General features: G+C 40.1%; 1 long non-coding RNA gene across 1 annotated transcript; it reads right to left on the minus strand.

Moving 5' to 3' along the window:
• Positions 1-3,658: 3,658 nt before the first annotated feature.
• Positions 3,659-12,905, minus strand: LOC109966122 (uncharacterized). Its single transcript, XR_002275727.1, has 3 exons — positions 12,777-12,905; positions 3,936-4,143; positions 3,659-3,758 (listed from the first exon to the last, which is right to left on the minus strand). It is a non-coding gene; the product is annotated as an uncharacterized LOC109966122 (long non-coding RNA).
• Between the last annotated feature and the right edge of the window lie 4,597 nt (positions 12,906-17,502).

Here is a 17,502-nt window from a genome sequence, read left to right on the forward strand (position 1 = left end):
TTTAGAAGTAAGAAGTTACAGGTCATCCAGGTCTTTATGTCTTTAAGACATGCTTGAAGTTTGACCAGCTGACCTGATTCATTTGGCTTCATAGATAAATATAACTGAGAATCATTTGCATAGCAATGGAAATTTATGTTGTGCTTCCTGATAATATTGCCTAAAGGGAGCATGTATAAAGTGAAGAGAATTGGACCTAACACAGAGCCCTGTGGAAGGCCGTGACTAACTTCAGTTTGTGTGGAACATTTGTCATTAACATGAACAAATTGAAATCTTTCTGATAAATAAGATTTGAACCAACTTAGCGCAGTTCCTTTAATCCCAGTAACATGTTCAAGTCTCTGCAGTAAGATGCTGTGATCAGTGGTGTCAAAAGCAGCACTGAGATCTAAGAGGACAAGTATGGAGACAAGTCCTTTGTCCGAGGCTAGGAGCAGATCATTGGTGACTTTCACCAATGCGGTTTCTGTACTATGATGGACTCTAAATCCTGACTGAACATCCTCAAACAAATCATTCTTGTGCAAGTGGTCACATAACTGCTTTGCAACAGCTTTTTCAAGGATTTTGGAAATAAATGGGAGATTGGATATTGATCTATAATTAGCTAGGACACCTGGGTCAAGAGTAGGCTTTTTGAGTAGAGGTTTAATTACTGCAAGTTTAAAAGCCTGTGGAACATAACCTGTTAATAGAGAGAGGTTAATCAGATCTAGTATGGATGTGTTGATTAGGGGAAAGACGTCTTTGAGCAGCCTGGTCTGTTATAATATCTGTGCTATTTCACATAGCTGGAGCCAGAAAACTGAAGCATGTACCCTAACTGCTTGGTCATTTACTGCCATTATTTGACAGCCTCTGCCTTTGAAATCCATCATGCTACAGGATTGAGGCACTTTTTATATATTTGTTTGCTTTTATCACTAGCCTGCCGAGCAGCCTGTTACAGGGGCTCATCCAGGCTAGACGCACCAAGAGGAAGCTGTACTGTAACCTGTGATGCTGTACTGTATGCGCACAGTTAAATCTTGGCATGATTTTAATCTTGAGCAAGAAAATTGTTTGAAGCTGCACTTCAGTCTTTTATATGGTAATGTCACTGCATTTTGGTTTAAGGTTAAAGACTAGGTATAAGGCTAAAGACTGGGCTAACGGTTAGCGCCTGCCTGTGCTGTTGAGTTTGCATTTTTCTCACACACAATCAGAGACACACATACACATACACAAACACAAACACACAAGCATTCAGTGGCCTTTTTACAACTGCTGCAAGAGGTGGAGTTTTTTTTTTTTTTTGTCATATACTACAGAAAGTTATTATTTTACATGCTTTGAGAAGCTATAACCAGCAAACACAGTGGTACATAGCAACTGCATTTAGTTAACCCAAACAATACAATCTTTCTTCAAGTGTCCTTATGACGTTAGTGGTTTGTATCACTCGTTCTGCTTGTGTTGTGTTGTGTTCTGTTTGCCTTCTCTGTTTGCTTTTGTATTCTAGGGTATCAGGGGACAAGCTGTTCACCGCTTACTCTACAAGTTTCATCCCATGGTGTAGTGGGAGTTGTATCTGAGGAGATGTGGTTTTTAGTATTGTTTAGCCTATCATGTATGTTTGTGAATTAACTGGGCCTGAATGATGATGATGATGATGATGTCTTGTAAAAAAGTATCGCCTGTGTAAAGAGCATGAAATGTGACAATCTGTTGCCTCCTGCCCTGTTGGTTGTATTTTACATCTGTCCTTTAGTTCACTGTTGTTGAGGTTATTGGTTACTAAATGCTTGTTCTATGTCTCTCCCCCTCATATGCCCTATGTTATGTGAGAGAGATTTTGTGATTTCAGTTTGCCAAATGTGGCACGTTTTGTCCTTCCTGCTTCACCTTTTCAATGATCCTGACATTGCTGTGGAGCACACAGACTGTAAGGATAAGGATAATCACCTTTATTGGCCAAGTATGTTACACACAAGGAATTTGTTTCCGGTACAGAGCCTATGTACTGTTGGCCATACTCTTTCCTGCCACAGATCAAGGCTCCTCTGTTGAACCACTGTGCATGTGAAGCTCCGAAAAGATTGTATCTGAAGACAGTTTGGTGTTTGGAGTCTTTGTCTAGAACAGGAAGGAGATGAGCATGCCATTCATTTTTCCTCCTTTTAGCGCTCCTTATTGGGAATTTGAGGTTCTTTACAGCCTCGTGTCTGTGTATGGCAGTGTCATAGGAGGGAAGGAGAGCAGAGGACTGATGTATGTCCCAGCCTGTTATTAAACTGTCTCAGATGTAAAAGAGAGGAAAACTGACTTAACCCTACACTGTACTAAAATATGTCAGATTTTTAAGCTATTTTTATAGAAGGGAAACTCCACTGTTGTTCAGTACATGTGAATATGTTTTGCACCCATATTGATATGAATTGTTTTTTTAATATAAGATTGAAGCTTGCTGAACTGTTAGTGTGGGTATACATAGTGGTATGAGTATAAAAATGTACTTAGCCTGATGGTTTATTTAACTTCATGGCCTTATTAGAGCAAAGTGAACTCAGTTGTAAAACAGTGATCAGTTAACACTATGCGGCAGGTGTACGCTGTAGCTTTCACAACAATGTTTCATGATAGTGAAAAGCACCTTCATAATGACACTAGTCATCCACACATCAGTTTTAATATATGACCAGAGGGCCAAGTGGTCAGTGTTTTATTTCTTCTGGTCCTGCAGGTGTTTCCCAGTTGGATTACAGGGCCGGATATAGATTTAACAAACTACATGAGTTTTTTTTTGTTTTGTTTTTTTGCTCATCATATGCCACGCTGTATAACAACCAACAGATGTTTAGGCTCTAAAACATGACCCCCTATCTTTGAGACACAATAGCCTGAATAATCTCACTGGAATACACTTGTTGTTTTGTTTTTTTGCATTATATTCATTATGTCAGAGCACCATAACACTCCCTACTTTGGACTGTTTCTGCATTGTTAACTAAAATTTTGAGTTGCACAGTTATAACTGTGTCCATTTTGTAATTGTTGCAAACTAAAAAGGTCTGCAGTAAATGAACACTATAAGTAACCTCTAGGTGGTAACAATCATCAATGCACGAGTGTGAAATCACTTAAAGAATGACATGCACAGCAGAAACATGCATTTATTGTGTTAATAGTTCATTTGTTGTCCACTGATTTTCTTTTATTTTGCTGCTTGTTTATAGATGTTGCGATATATTTCCTTTTTTCAAATATGTTGTTTCTGAGCTGCTCTGATGGTATATTTTATGCAAATGTTTGAGTTCTGATCACTTTCTTTGTCACTTTTTTAATTTCATGTTTGAATAAAGCCTTTGTTCATTACACACCTGTCGAACGGTTTTTTGCATATTGCCTGCAGGTTGACTTGTAGACCTGTCTCCATTCAAGCTTCATAAAAAAGTGAATAGTAGTATGAGTACTGTAAATAATTATCCAGTAAGGAAAATGCAATTCTTAAAGCAAATACTCTCAAAATATTAATTTTTGAAACTTCCTTGTCTCATCTCCTACTTGTTAAATCTCTCCACCTGTTTCACTTAGAGATATGAGACCTTCTTTGATTTAAACATTTTTCATTGACTGTATACTCACCACGGATGGTGTCCAGATATGTGAGGAGATATTGGCCAAACTGTACTTCTTCTAATTACCACCAGAGGACAACGCTGAGCTTTTTGCCTCAGGGACCGAAGCAGTCTGCAGGGGCATAACTGCATACAGACCTGCATTAATAAATCACTAGTCAAAAGTGAGAAAGACAGAAACAGTCTTATCACATAGGGTGCAGCAAAAACTCTTAAAGCAGTCTTTGCTATGCAATCAACCAACAAACTGCATCACCTGATGGGTTGGAATATGTATTTATCCCATTACGAGGGTATTCTAGGTAGGTGACGTACCTCGACTTCACTGTTGTGCAGTTTGACTGCTAGGGTGCTGTAAACATAACGTTGCATCCATGGATGGTGAGGAATGAGCACAGCACAGAAGAGGAGAGACACCTGCAGCTCACTGCTAATGTGTTGTGCTGGTTCAGAGTAATAGGTTTTCTCTGGGCATTCAGACAGCATGATGGATCAGTGGGAACCAGAGAGGCAGGCTGGAGCTCTGCAGGGTCAGCACAAGGACAGGAGTTCACACACATGCTCTTCATCACACATGCGCACACACGCACATATAAACACACACCCTGACTGCTGAAATATAACCTGAACCCTCTGAGGATGTGTTTCAAAAGCAAACTTGCAGAAAACATCCAAAAGCAGGGGCTGGCTAAGGCAAGGGGAGGAAAATCACTATCCTGCTCCTTCCCTTCTTCCAATGAGGATAAATCTCTCACTGAATCGTCAGTATTATGTGTAATTTCCATATAAATTAGCTTCATTAAAAGGGAGTACTTTCTTATTTAATGAAGCTCATTTGAAATTCTGTATTTAATAAGACATGTAATCCCAGTCTTGCAGACTAATAGCCAGCAATTAGCAGGACTGGAGCATGGTGTGTGTGTGTGTATTTGTGTGTCAGTGTAATCTCTTGGAAGTATTGTAACCATTCATTGTTATTTTCATTGATTGCCTCAAATGAGCAAATTGCGCAGCAGCTGCTCTCGCAACCAGGTTTACTTGCAGTGATTCATGAAATTCGCTGGGGATCTAAGATGTTCATGACCTCACGGCTATTTGTGAGCCAGTAGACGAGAGGGGAAAGGTGTGAGGTGAGCAACAGAGCAGGTGTAGGCCGATGAAGGACAGAGTGTAGAAGGGGTCGAAACATCTATAGGGATCAGAGCCACGGGAACAAAAGGAAGTCAGAGGAAGAGAAACACACAAGAGCTATGTTGAGCACAGAGCAACGATTTACAGTTAAACTAAGGAGAAAAGTATATATGTCTATGTGTGTGTGAAAAGGAGAGCAGTGCCCCATCAGTGTACATTAGTGCCATCCATCCATCTATCCATTCTCTGCTACTTACCTGGAGACAGGTCAGGTTGACAGCAGGCTAAGCTAAGTAGTCCAGACATCTCTTTCTCCAGAAACACTGGACAAGCTCCTCTTGGAGGATGCAGTGGCATTCGTTAGCCAGATGAGACTTAAAACCTTACATGCATGCTCTGGTTCTTCCCCGAGTTCCCCTACCTCTTGGATATGCCCAGAAAATCTAGGACAAGTGCTTTAATTCCTTTCAACTTGCAGAAGCAGTGACTCTTCACTGATGTTCTTTCCTCCAAATGATAAATGGTCTTATACTTGTACTTCCTCCAAATGATAAATGCTCTTATACTTGTATAGCACTTTTCTATGACACTCAAAGCACTTTCACACTATTTGACCATTCACCCATTCATACAATCAAACTGGTGGATATCACTGGGAGCAACTAGGAGTTCCGTGTTTGCTCAAGGACACTTTGACCTGTGGACTGGAGAAGCCGGGAATCAAACCACCAACCTTCCCTCTCTACCTCCTGAGCCACACCCATCCCCGACCTTATGTCTGAGTTTAAATCTAAAGTTGAACCCAGCCATGCTACAGAGGAAATTCATTTCAGCAGCTTGTGATTGCAATCTTGTTCTTACAGTGGTTCAGTCACTCTTTCAATTTAAAGCTCATGAACATAGGTAAGGTTTGGAACACAGATCAAATGTAAATCAAAGCTTTGCCTTCTGGCTCTGCTCCCTCTTCACCACCATGATCTAGGACAATACCCACATTATTGCTAATGCCATAGCAATCTGCCTGTCAATCTCATATTCTATTTTACCCCCACTAGTCAGCAAGAATCCAAAATTGCTGTAATGGCTCTATTTTTTTTCTATGGCTTAACTTCAAGAGCACCTTAAGGCCTTTTGGATTTGTTGGAAGTTTTGGATTGTGAGCACAAGGCCCTTTCTTCCTTTTCAAGAACCCAAGATACTTGAAGTCCTTCATTTAGGTCAGCAACTCATACCTGCTGTTTACCAGCAGAGCTCTGTGGTCTTAGACCTGGAGGTCCTTATACAGCTACTTTACACTTGGCTGCAAACCACCCCAGTCCATGGTGAAGATCTGATGAATCCACAGAACCACACAGATGTGCAACAACAAAGCACCTCTCAGGTTCAGTTCAGGCAAACTGTTCCTCCCATTCACCCCCCTTTCAGGCTTCTGTGTTGCTGCCAAAGTGAGTAGTGATGCCCCTCAACATAAATATAGAGTTCCTAGGTGCATCTTTTCCAGGACTCAACCCAGAGACTCTAAGCAGATTACATATTCTGAACTGCTGCTCAGTGTTTAAGCATAGACAGAGCCTTAATTCCTTTCAGCAACTCGCAGTTGCATCAAAGCGACCCTTTCATTCCCAGTGGACAACTCCAACTCAGTGGTACTCATCTGATGGCTTGTGAATATCTCCACACCTGCCCGGTAACTCTCACCCTGGAAAACTCCACTAAAGGGTTGACATGTGAGCAGATGATGCACACAAATTTGGACTGTTGACCAAAAGCAAGTCATCTTGACAGTGGTAATCTTCATGGAAGCAGAAACCCATATAGTCCAAAGTGGAGGCATATTTATATTTATGAGACTATATACAAATAGCTTATTTATTGTGTTGCACTATCTGCTTTAATTTAATCTCCTCTGTATAGTATAAAAGGAATAGTTTATATATGGTTATGAGAGAGAAGTCAATGGTATATGTCCTTTGAATAAATTGTTAACTTACTGTACCTTTAGCAACTGAGTTTTTAAGATATTTTGTACTATTGTGGTTATTCCTTGCTGCCTGTTACCAAAACAAGACACTGTGTGTATGTTCATTGTGAGTTTATAGAGCTTGTGACGACCTGTTATGAAGGCAGCCCATATCCCTTTTGTCTCAAGTCTTAACACAGAGAAACACAAAAATCAACAATAATGAAGAATCATATGAATATGATTTTGCATGTCCTCTAGACTGTGTGGATTGTTTTCTGTGTGTATGTGTGCATGCAGCTGTGCACCAACTTGCTGCACAGCTGGAACATTCATCTTTACACACTGAAATGCATGTGCTTGCACAACCACATGGTCCAGCCAGCAAAAGGAGCAGCTGACAGTACATACAGAGTCATGTGTGTTTATACAGTTTCATCTGTTCCTTCCTTGCCACAACCCTCTCGGTAGCTGTCGGTTTGTGCACTTGTCTACTGTGCCGGTAAACACACAATCTCAAGCTCCATCTTCCTTTCAAACTTATTTCTCTGCCTCTGTGGGTTTTGTTTTTCCAAACAGCAACTTCATTGTCCCATAAGGCTTTCAAGCCAGTGATTCAACAACTGCCCCCATTTTTGTTTTATCTGTGCAATCGTGTTGTATTGATTTTGCATTGAATGATGCTGAGGTAGGTTTCACAAACAGAAATGGAGGCGGAGAGTAATGGCTTCATGGGACTGAACCATTTGGTGGATTCATAAATGTCTGACAAATTAATTGCTTCCCAGCTCCATCTTGAACTCTCCTGTATTTTGTAGGCAGATTTTCCCATCTCTTTTTTAATGTCTCTCCTAAGTGTGTGTGAAGTGCTGTTGCTTCTTCACCAGACAACTAGGTAACCCCCTTTTCAGGCTACAATACAATTTACAAGCTCAGCTTCTAAATTCTGATTGGTTGGAGGTGCTGTTGATGGAGGGAACTATTATTAAGAAAAATATTATAGGTTAGCATAAAAATAAGATACACAGTATTCACCTGGTCCATACATACATACAGAAAGGAATTCAACTAACAATTGTATTATTTATTTATAAATCTTCCAAGTACTTTCTCAGTTAATCATTTTGTCTATAAAATGTCAGAAAATTGTGAAACACAAACTCACAAACCCCTCCATCATGTTAAAGTGCAGAGTCACTGAGGGTGGCTGAGCTCAACTTTTGTGTTAGGCTGCGGATTTTAGACACCCGGGAGTCAAAGTAGAGCCGCTGCTCCTTCACGTCAAAAAGAGCCAGCTGAGGTGGTTTGAGCATCTGATTAGGATGCCTCCTGAGCACCTTTCATAAAGAATTTCCAAACCAATTTCCAACTGGTAGGAGGCTCTGAGGTAGACCCAAAATATGCTGGACAGATTAAATACCTCATCTAGCGTGGGAATGCCTTGGGTTCACCAAGGAGGAGCCGGGAAACCTTGCTGGGAAGAGAGACGTTTGGTTTACCTTGCTGAACCTGATGCCACTGTGACCTGACTCTGGATAAGTAGTAGAAAATGGATGGATGGATAGATATTACATACTATCATAATTTACTAAGTCACAAGACAAAAGACAATTTGGAATTTGTGATATTGGGCTATGTAAACTAAATATTTGTTTTGATGTGTCAAATCCGGAATTTAAGAATACCTGGTATTTTGGTTAGAATAATTTCTTGAGTAATTAATCAATATCACAAAATAACTGTCACTTAATCTTCAACCCAACAAATTGTCAAGTCGTCTAATCAAATAATTGTTTCAGCTTCACAATATAACTGCACTTTCTCATATGGGTTGTTTCTTTTCACTCTCAGTGTCTCACATTACTGTGTGTGTGTGTGTGTGTGTGTGCTGGTAGCAGTTCCACTACTCTCCTGAAGCCTCATCCTACCTGTTTAGAATTTTAAAACAGCTTCCATGTTCCTCTCACCTTCCCACAACTCTCTCTGCAGTCCCGTAATTCTCACTGAGTAACTGTGTCAACAATAAACTGTATGCTGCTAAGAAATAATCATCATCATCCTCTTTTTGCTCTCTAAATATCTAATGGTTTGGTATTAGGCATTAAGTGTGCTTTACTGTATCTTTGAGGATTATGATCAAGTTGAATTGTGAAGACACAGTTACTGCAGATACTCAGGTGCTAGTACTATAGAAGTGACATTTCATGTTCTGCCATTTCCGTTTTTGTTTTTTTAGCCTCAGGTAGCACTATGGAATTTTCCAAATGATGGACAATAAATACCATAATAATGTGGTTAACTGCAACCTGAGGCCAGGTGGCTATAGAAAAACAATTCTTAACTGTTTAATTTTATCAGAAACAGCCCTAATGAATTAAAGTATTTCACTCCAAAATGCAATAGCAGCAGAAGTCACTCAAAATAACGCAAGCAGATTTTCTCAAACCAGCTACAAATCATTTCATGTGGACATGTTTTTTGTCTGCAAACATCTAAAAACTCTAATTTCTCTCATTTTCAAGTACAAGGGTCGTGTCCTTAAGAACACCATTACAATTAATCTAGCTATCACCTACCTGAAAATAACAGATGTGTGGTACAGAATCATACCACTGGTTTTACCTGCTTGAGCTTTTATATTACAAACATTATTGCCAACCATGATGTCCAGTGCTTTTGGATACAGTCAGCCTTACCAGAGATTTGTAGTTAATGACGTCTCTCTTTCTGCTTTACTTTTGACCTTTCTGTCTTCGTCTTGTTACAGTAACCCTTTCATTTACTCTTTAATGATAAGCCACAAAATACTGGGGGCTAAGCTTAAAATATTCTGTGGCTAAAGCCACGTCACCACTGGTTACACCTGTCCAACAAACACCCTCTGCCTCAATTTATTTCAACTTAAGTCCTCAACATTACCAATACAAAATGTACCCAACATAAATGGTCAGTAAAAAGTTTATCTCATCTCGAAGGTCTCCAACAACACTGTGCTGTAAACCGACTAAGACAATCAATGCGATCATTTCTCTTCACAACCTTCTACCTGCATGAAGCTGTTAAACTTACTGGTTCACTACCACCTGCTAACAGACCTCAAATTTATTTTAAAGGAGACTTAAAATATTTCTAAATGTGTTTATTAGAGAGTTATAGTGTAACCTAAAGCATTTGTTTTGTTGTTTTTGTAAAATTAGCTTTTCCAGTTTCTTTGTGTCTTACATGTATACATTTGGGTACAATTTTCTGGGATATATTCTTCTAAACATTGTTAGTTTTGCCTAATGCATTAACCCTGACTCATGAGGCTAATTGCTTTAAACCCTTCCTGCAACCATATTCCAGCATCTTCTTACTCAGTTATCTCCTTCTTCTAAGTCCTCCCTCTCTCACTTTGCCAGTGAAACTGAGCTGCTGTACAATACGTCCTCTTCTACTCTGTCAGTGACAACTCCATACCCTCTTCTTCTCTCCCCTTTTTCTGCTTTGTGTTTATTGAACACCTGCGGGTTTTCCCTGCTAACCTTCTCTTCAGGCAATAGGCGCCCTTTCTTATTATCTGTGATCTTGTCCCCTGTCTTCATAAACTGCCTTAAACCAAACTCCACTATCTCATCATCTTATCTCACTTGTCTCTCACCTTCCTCTTCTCATCTTCCTTCTTTCCCACTGTCATTGACACGACAGGATCCCTACTCACTCTGTGTGTGTGTTGTGTATGTATTTCTATCCATCTAGCTGTGTCTCTCTTGCCTGCCTGGTATTACCATGGTGACTGATTTTGGTGCTATCTGTCTCTGCCTTGTATATTTTGGCAGCAGTTAGGTTGCTGTGTCAACGTGTCCCAGTTCATAGGCCGCCCGGCTCCAGAGTCACTGCTCCACGCTGAGACTGCCATCTCACATATGGAGCCCACATATGGGCATCATCTATAAAAGATAGACAGCCTGAAGGAGCCACAGTGCCTCCAGTGAAACAAACCCAGTTCACAAAAGCCTGGCTCCTGCAAAAAGGCTGCAAGACATTAAGTGATATTTCTGTATTTCTCTGTTTCATGAAGAGGAGCAACTAAGTTTTTCCATAGGCCTGTATTTTCCTTTCCTGTTTTGAATAAGCCTTTTCCTTAATATTTCCATTACATTTAGAAGTTATCGCTTATACATTAAGGCTGCTACAAATAATTATTTTCATTCATCTGTGGATCATTTTTGACTAATCATCTGGTGGTCCATGAAACATCAAAAACGTCCAAAAATACTCATCACAACTTCAGAGAGCTGAATGTGACGTCTTGTTTAGTTTGACCACAAGTCCAAATACCCAAAAACATTTACAGTAGTTTACAACAAATTTTCTAATTTGAGAGAAATTTGCATGAAATTTAAAAATGAATTAAGTGAATTAAAACAATGAATTAATCAAATCAATCTACATCATTGCAAATAACTTCTCCAAGGAAGATATAGTTTATATTTTGACTGATGCATTGTCCATCTTTATGTGATTTTTAATTTCATTTTATTTTGGGGGATTTGGTGCTATATAAGTAAAACTCAAATGAACTGAATTAAGGATCAGGATGCAGCAGGTGTAGCAGCTCCTCACAACATATAAATGAACAAATTCATTCAAATTCAAATTCATTCCTGCCTGAATTCTACCAAAAATGTAAATGAGGCAAAACAGAAATAATCTTTTTAAATGGATAATGAAACCAAACCAAACAAAACAAAACAGAAAAACCTCTTGAGGTGGTGGTTTAGGGTGGGTTTCTGCTGTAAACAGTTCTGCTAACATCTGTTACATGAGACATCATCCACACACACACAGCCCATGAAATTATTATCAGAACATTAAAATGGAAACAGAGAAACCAGAAGCATCAAACTACAGAAGTAGTGAAAGCTGCTAATAATAAAAACCTTAATAATTACAATAGTAAATAAAAAATGGGCATTGTTACTGCTGTCTGCACATCCACAAACTATCACGGGGGCTTATTTGGACATACATTAAGTATAATAATGCTTACACATAGTAGTTTTGTCCATAGGCAGACATCTGTACAACGCCATACCACACACATACACAAAACATGAATGTGATGTTAATTCCTGTGCCCCATGGTGAGTAGCCCACTGGTCTCACACCGGCCACCCCTGTCAAAACTAGCAGACTTCTCACGAAGTGGAATCAGATTGGTGGGCAAAAGACACCGGAATTTAAAATTTCTAAATCATAAGAACGTTTTACAAAGTAATTTGGCAAGACGTGCAAAACCATGTTCCTTTAAAGTGTTAGAACTAATCCCAGATTTCAGTAAATAGTGCGCCACTGGCACAAAAACGAGACTTTTATGTCTCCAAATGAACCAACTTATCCTCACCCGACAAGGATAAGACCTTCGCATCATAATTTGCTCCCAAGTTTAGGCTACTTCTGTCAGCGCCTCTGTCAAAACACTTCATTTACGCAGAAAGTCTAGAACGTGCTTTTTTGTTTTTGCCTCCGGGCATTTACAAACAAACAAGTCAGGGTTTGCTTTTTTGTGGCTTGTTGATGTTCAGAGAAAATGCACACCTTATTATCTCTGCACTCTGCCATCTTTACTGACATCCGTCTGTAGGCTGCTAGACAGACAGTGGCTGCGCCCCCACCTCCTCTGCGCCCCCACTCCCTGCGCGCGGTGGAGGAGTCTGCCTATAGTCCGTATCCGGGTTGGACGAGGTAGAAGCCACCGCGACGCCTCAACTTAACTGGCTTCTTGGGCTTCGGGAGTGTTTCCCATTTAAACAAACAGTGCCGAAGATGGCGGAGAGTTAATGGTGTAAAGAAGAAATTATCGACCCGGTAGAGCGCTACGTCCGCAAGGTAAGAACGAGCTGCGTGTTTGCTAACATTCATCTGATTTTAACCCGACTTTGCATTTGGATTTCATTCTGTTAGAAGGACGGAAATGTAGGCTACCGGTTCCCAGTGGCAGTGCACACACAGTGTTGGCATCGGCACCGTGCGGAGGGCACAGTACATTGTCATTTAGTGCATGACAGCAAAAAGGTACAAACCTGCTCGTGATGGTGATGAAGTGCATACTAGACGTGCTGTTTGTTTGTCAGCTTCAGCTGAGAAAAGAATATTTGCTCATCAGCTTTGCTAACTTGGCGATCGGGCAGGCTGACCAGTTTACGCACAAGCTGGTGGGTCACAGAAGTGTTTCCAACAGATTCAGTGCATCGGGAAGTTTTTGGAGAACGCACACACATTACACTCGCATGCACGTATTTAAATGCACACAAACGGGGTAATATTTAACTCATTTCTCTTGGTTGCAGCTGATTGTCGATAGTCGGAATGAAACTGTACAACACCTGAGGCAGATGCCGTCGCAACATGAGGGAATTCGGGCTGAAATGTCTGTTGACCGAGAGCATGCAGATATACTCAACTGTGTATCATATGCTTTATGTTTGAAAGAGGCAGACGATGGTGACTGTGTGTCAGCGTGCCAGCCCGGGTCCCGATCAGCCTACTCAGCGGTAAAAAGTGCGCTGACTCGCCTGCTGTGTGTTTCCACTGTGCACGCCGGAGCTGGGCATACATTGGGTGTAAATCTGAGGTGAAAGAGTGAACGATCGCGGCTCGTGTTAAGTCTTCCTCATAACCCCTACTGTGATTTGCTTCATCCTCAATGTGTCTCACTGTAAATCCGCAGGGGGCAGCACCGTGGCCCTGTGCATGTAGAGTACACTGTCATGTAACCGTGAACGTCCACGGTTTGATACCAGCTCGTGCTTGTGTGGAAAGCAGGGTGTCCTTGAGCGTGACACTGTTACAGTTCATGCTCGCAGTCTACTCTCCAGCGTGCGTAAACAAGTTGAAGGAAAGTACTGCTGCTGATTTATGTCAGTGTGGATCGGTGACTTTATTATACTATGATCACCATATAAATTTAACTTGATCTGCTTTGTTGCCTAATGGTTATTTTCACGGTTTATTATTCTGTCATTGTTTTTCACCTAGAAAATGTAAAAGAAAACATGAAAGTGTCCATTTCAGTTTTCCAGAATCCACTAGTTTTGTCTGGCCAGCAGTCTAAAACCCAAATCTAAAATCCACATATAAATAGGAGACAAGTTTTTGATTAATACAGTATTAACAAACACCCTCTTCTTTGTGCACAATAACAATGACATACCCAAAGTAAAGTGGTTCAGCTTGGTCCCTTTTTAATTACATGAACCATAGATAGAGAGAGAGATAGATAATTACAGTATTATTGCAGTGACATGTTCTTAAATCATTTGAAAGCAGATAGTCTGTGTTCTTTTTTGTCAACTTAGAGGATTTAACCAGCTGCTGCTTGTTAACAAATGAATCAGTTATTAAAATAGTTGGTGGTTAACTTTCTGTCTGTCTGTTTAATCGACTGTTTCAGCTGTGTGGCTGAACTATCTTGTCTGTTGCCCAAGTGGAGGGATGTGGCAGCATGGAGCCCTCATCTCCTTCCAAAACAACCCTCTCCTGACAGATTTACAGTCAGTTCTGTGGCTCGAGTCTCTGTACACGTGCACACCATGAATCGAAGGGCACATGGACAGGGATGGGTGTGTGCAAGCTGTTTGGGTCCTTAGTCACCCACGAGGGGTCTTCGCTAAGCGGATGGCGGGATGAATGCAGGGACGAGGAGGAGGGTGACAGTGATGTATGATGTTTGCTGAATGGGGAAAGAGGGGACAGAGGTTAGCAGGGGATGCTGGTGACTGGGTCAGGCGCTGGGGGCAGGGCTTACAGGGCTGCGCAGGAGGAGGCAGGACCCCACACAGCCTGAGAGCATGGGAAGCTGTGTGTGTGTGTGTGGAGGATGAGGGAAGGGTGTGTCTATGGTAAAGGGAGGGGCTCAGGTGGAGCTTCTTGCTGGAATTCTACCTGGCATTTTTGTCTTTTGTGACCTTCTTGGTTTTTGAACTTGTTTCTGCCCTTGTTGACTCTGTGGAATCAGGAAGTTTTCTGACTCAGACAATCCACATTCTTTGCTGTGCTCACTCTCTCTGTGCTATCTGTTGCTTCTCATGCCTCCACCAGCTGCAGAGTAGTGATCTGACCTGTTGTCCTGTTGTCGTTGGGGCCCCTCTTTCATCCGTCAGGATGTGTTAACCAAGAATTAATCTTCGCAGCTGTTATTGAGTTTGCTTTGTGGAGAAGGGGTCACTTTCTTTTTTTTATCTCACTCCTGTCCTTTACCTGGGCATCTCCACTCCAGTGGTGGATATCCCCATGCAGGCCTGTTTTGATGCGGTGTTACTAGGTTTGCCTCAAATCACAAGGGCTGGGTATGTTTTGATACTACTGACAGTATTAGAGTTGCAATGGTTAACTGAATGAATTTGCAACTATTCTGATAATTGAATAATCATTTTTAGTAATATAAAAATGCCAAAATTCCTTGGTCACAGTCTTTCAAGTGTACATTTTCTGGTTTCCTCAGTGTTTTCTGGTAGTAAACCGAATACATTTGGAACCTAGGACTGTTGCTTTTTATTTGAATTTTAAACATTCGTTCGAACGTGGTAAAAAAAACAACAATTTGAGCTGTATTGATCTGTTCAAATCCAACAATGTACACTGTGTCAGAAAGGGCAAGAGGCTGTTTGGTGTAATTTGCCTTGTGTTCCAACAGAGGACGTTCCTAAAGTTCACTAACAGCTTGACCAGTTACATGTCCTGTTGACCTCTCTGTAAGGTAAGCTAGTAACATTATGTTTGCAAAGGCAAAACGCAGGATAATGGCGAGGAAAATTGTGCTGATTGGACAATAATGACACCAGAGCGGTGTCAAGGTAAACTGTTTGCCGACTCTGCAAAAAAAAGCACATGCCTACTCAAGTACAATAACAAATTTGAGGACTCACCTGCAAACTTGAAGCCCAAGTGCAATAACAAGTGCTATGGATGAGAAGAAATACACAATGGGAATATTTATTGACCTAAAAAAAGCATTTGACACAATCAATCATGAATTATTAATGGATAAGTTAGAAAAATATGGGATCAGAGGAATGGTTTTGAATTGGATTAGAAGTTACTTGACACAGAGGCGTCAATTTGTGAAGTTGGGTGAATACCAATCGAGTGAGCTGGACATTGTATGTGGAGTGCCTCAGGGTTCTGTTTTGGGACCTAAATTATTTATATTATACATTAATGATATATGTAAGGTTTCTGATTTAGTGAAAGTGGTTTTGTTTGCTGATGACACTACCATATGGGCATCGGGTGAAAACCTACAGCAACTCTCTGGACGGGTTTCACAGGAACTTGAGAAGATAAAGAAATGGTGTGATAGTAATATACTATCTCTGAATTTGGATAAAACTAAATTTATGGTATTTGGGAATCGCAGACTAGACAATGAACTTCAATTGAAAATTGGGGGAGCTAAAGATTGTGTATTTCCATAAGTGGGGTAAAACTATGGAATAATTTAAGCGCGGACATAAAAAATAGTAATAGAATTGACAAGTTTAAACATAAATATAAAGGTATGTGTCAATCAAGATATAAGCAAGAACAGGCTTAATGATTAATTAGATGGAACATTGTGGGTGTGGTGTATGAATGTTAATACTCTGTAATAATTCTTTAATATATTACTTGTGTGGTGTAGAACAAAATTATCTATGTAGAGACACTGCTTGCAAACCAATGATGGTAAGATGATGTCAGGGGGTAGGACTGGATAAGTCTGACTTCTTCCTACTCCATTCAAGCATGTACTAGGTATAAGCAAATTGATATTGGATTAGCATTTGTTGGATATGTGTAAAATTATGTGTGTTGACATATCAACTGTCTTTACATGCTTGAAAGAATAAATCAAATCAAATGTTGGTATGGGGGCACCATTTTCAGAAGTACACACTATATTTATCTGTATACATTCTTGTTTTGTTTCACTAAGTTATATTCTTTTTTTAGTATAATATGTGTGTGCGTAGAAGTGAATCATTTACTGCTTGCAAACCAATGATGGTAAGATGATGTCATGGGGTAGGACTGGATAAGTCTGACTTCTTCCTACTCCATTCAAGCATGTACTAGGTATAAGCAAATTGATATTAGATTATGTGTAAAATTATGTGTGTTGTCATATCAACTGTTTTACATGCTTGAAAGAATAAATCAAATCAAATCAAATCAAATCAAGTGAGGCACCAAAGTTAACAAGTTATTTGAATCTTGATACCGATACAATGACAATACTGTTCTCAGTACCTTGCTTTGACAAATCTAAATTCTTTTATAAATGCCTTTTTTAAAAAATGTAATAAAACTTAAATGTTAATTTTTGTCTAAACTAAATTAGCTCCAACAACTTTTCCTAAATATTGTATAAAATTTGGATCCATGAGACTCACCAGTGCCTAAAGAGATTTTTTCAAAGTTCTAGCTAAAGTCACTGCTTCTGTACTTAATCTGAACACATCAAGCAGAAATTTTGAATGGCGTCGGTTTCACGGAGCTTTGATTTCAGACAGACAAAATTTCAGCCTACAAAATTAGGCTTCTCATTTTCAGCTAGTGACTGACTTTGCTGTTTGCTGTGGAAACTCTGGCTACTGGATTTGTTCAGTTGTAACCAACTAGCTAATGAAGTTAATGTTAGCTCCATGACTTGGTTAAAATCGCAGGCTGACTTTGTCGAGATAGTCCAAAAAAAAAAAAATCACCTCATTCTAACACAACCCTGTTGGGACATACTCATTTTTATATTCAAACAGTATGTTTTCACTT

Source organism: Monopterus albus, unplaced genomic scaffold (assembly GCF_001952655.1).
Source record: "Monopterus albus unplaced genomic scaffold, M_albus_1.0 scaffold106.1, whole genome shotgun sequence".
Lineage (NCBI taxonomy): Eukaryota > Metazoa > Chordata > Actinopteri > Synbranchiformes > Synbranchidae > Monopterus > Monopterus albus.